Source organism: Frankliniella occidentalis, unplaced genomic scaffold (assembly GCF_000697945.3).
Source record: "Frankliniella occidentalis isolate FOCC.00 unplaced genomic scaffold, Focc_3.1 Scaffold63, whole genome shotgun sequence".
Classification (NCBI taxonomy): domain Eukaryota; kingdom Metazoa; phylum Arthropoda; class Insecta; order Thysanoptera; family Thripidae; genus Frankliniella; species Frankliniella occidentalis.
In genome coordinates, this window is record NW_026267193.1 from 849,766 (window position 1) to 852,726 (window position 2,961).

At 50.3% G+C, this 2,961-nt stretch overlaps 1 protein-coding gene across 1 annotated transcript in view; it reads left to right on the forward strand.

Moving 5' to 3' along the window:
• The window catches only part of LOC113211243 (uncharacterized), a 13,502-nt gene that overhangs the window by 432 nt on the left and 10,109 nt on the right, over nucleotides 1-2,961 (forward strand). The window lies entirely within an intron of this gene.

Here is a 2,961-nt window from a genome sequence, read left to right on the forward strand (position 1 = left end):
ACCACACATACGAGCCATTTTAGGTTATGGGACATGGAGTAGGACAGAATCTCTCACAGAGGATAGGCGGCAGGCTTGTAACAACTTCAAATTTTGACTTTGTAATCTATGTGCAACCTCGAGCAACCTAACCTGCAAAATAATCTTGCCCGTGATGTCTTGCTCCGAGAGCTATGAGTGGCGGTGGCTCCTCGGCGGAGCGTCTATTTTTTACTCGTTGAAAAACAAGTTCATACACCCAAAAGTTTCGGTGAAATTACCTGTACGATTCAAACTTTTTCAGGTGTGAACCACGAGCTGAAGTTTTCCAACCATGAGCTAAGCTATTGCTACACAGATGATCGTTTGCGCGTGGTGAATACTATGCGGGATGATTCGGACCCACCACCAAAATATTACAGTGCCGACTATGTCACCATTCCTCGATTGTAAAATTGTAAAATAATTAAGCCGCTTTTAATTTGATACAATCATTCCATCATTAAAACTAAGCTTATGTGGCTTGTATCTTACACGTTGAATAATTTACGTCTTATCGATACCCGCTCGTCAACGTGTCGTCCGACGATATCGTAGTTATGTCGATCTGCGGCCAACTGTTGTTTCGTCTACGACACACTGGACGACAATAAAACGACATCGTCGATCGATATCGAAACGATATCATAACGACGGACCGTTTCTTACTGGGAGGCGCTCTCTCCGACTCTTCTCCGCACCGCTGCCCCCTCCCCGCGGTAGGCGGGCGGCAGGCAGCAGGGAAGCGGGGTGGGGGGGGGGGGGGGCACTGCGCCGCAGCGCCACGCCACCGCTGAGCTGAAGACTGCGCGCATTGGTTTTGTGGCCTCGTTGGGGTACTGTCTATTTCTTAGCCCTGTGTACAAGTTTTAGTTGAAAAACATTTTAATTTGTTCGGGAGAATCATTGCTTTTCAACCAAATACCAACTTGCGGATGCGGGAAAATATCAAGGGGAGCATGAAGTTATTTAAGGTGGAAACCGCGTTCAGAGGCGTAACCACAATAAAAAAGTTGAGGGGGCCGTATGGTGGGCTGCCTACCTACCAGGCGGACTCGAAGACCGTGATATAGATAAAAAAATTAGGGTATCTTGAATATAAAAGGAGGGAATGAAGTGATAAAAACACGCTCAGGGCGAGGCGCGGCCAGGCAGGCACCAGGCAGCCTTTCGAACCGTCTGCTACAGCTGTCTATCGACCGACCGACAGTCGGCATCGGCGCGAACTGATCAATTTTGTTCTGTTTAGTCGGTCTTAAAGTATGGGGGGGCGCCCCCTCCCCCAACTCGAAAGTCGAAAGTTTAGGGGCCGCGGACCCCCCCCGTGGTTACGCCACTGACCGCGTTAAAATACCGCGTTTTTGCAGATTCAAGGTACGGCGGCTTGAGCTCAGCGCCTGCGGGACTCGGGGTAGGCCACACTGCTGTACACGCATGCATTGTAGGAACGCTGTTGCCTACCCATCAGGCGCTACGAGAGCTTGCATGCATACCAATGGCCCAGTACGGAGTAGGGAAACTCATCTGCGTCTTCGAGCAGGGTATTCGAACCACCGACCACCCCACTGGAAGCGGACGATTATCTCAAAATATTTCCCCACGGATGGGGATATACCGATACCGGCTTTTTCAAGGTACTCCTCAAGCTAGTTTGAACAATAACGATGGCCTGGCAAGGTTCAGGGAAGGAGAGGGCGGGCGACGGATTTTCCCAGAAAGACCCTCCCCTCATGCCCCGCCTCCACTGCATGCAATAAGGTCACGCAGGGAGCGTTGGTGCAAAGCTGGGCGCAGAGAGATTGTGTTGTGGTCGTCCTCATCCCGGGACCCTCAGCGCGAGCGCGCCAACCCTGCAGTTACCTGTCACTAGGGTACCCCAAGAGTAAGGTCATGGTAAAAATTTCCCAGTGTTCATGTCTTATTCCGTGATGCCTCAAGAAAAAGGCCTCCTGTCAAAATCTGAGCAAAATTGGACAATATTTGACCCTCGCGAAGTCGGTTCAAAGTTTAACATAAGTTTCTTATGGGCGATCTTAAGAAAAAGCACAAATTTGGCCCAGGGCTCAAAGTACTTATTGTAGACCATATCTGTAGTCAGAATCGTAATCTACGCTAAAAACCGAGCCAGACGATATGCCGCTTGCTACTGTAGTCCACCTCGCCCCTATTTTATACAGGGGTGAAAATAGCGAAAAACAGCCAAAAATGACGGATTTCGGCAAAAAATCAAAATATTTTCTTTGAAACGCGATGGAGTATACTGGCAAGCGGCATGTCGTCTGGCTCGGTTTTAAGCGTAGATTGCAAATTGCCTACCTTTCAGGCGGCTCTCTACAGACGACACTGGGGGCGATCGCCCCCCTCCCTCCCCACAGAGGGTCGGTCTGTGAGCGACCTTTACCGGCTGCACGCCATGCCGTCCTCAGTAAAGTCGGTTGTTGTTGTTGCCTGAACTTGTTCCTCCGTGCATTATTCCGAACACTATCACGATTCTGTTAGCGGCCTGCAAACAACCGCGTCAGCCGTAGCATCCAAGGGCCCCTTCCGCAACCAACCTTCAACGCCTCTGCTGCCGTATTTTTGCTATATCCTATTAGAAATGTTGTCGTTGCCCCGCTGCCCCATAAATCTCCTAGTTGTACCTAGAGTCACCTACCTACCTCCTGAACACCGTGTATTTACAGTGTAGACGTAGACGCTTCTCCAGATGATCCCCTATTTTCGACAAAAATGGGAGGGGGAAGGGAGGGGGGGGTAGTAGGGTTGTCATGGCATGCCCCGAGACAGATCTTGAATTTCATAAGTGGATCGCAATGCAAATGAAATTGCTTCCTTGATGCCCGCCCCCCTCGCAGTAGTCTGTTGTTGTCAGTCGGTGAGGTGTTCGGAACTGCTTAGCTCGCCGTACTCTCAAAGACCCCACTGTCACCGTCCACAAGAGTC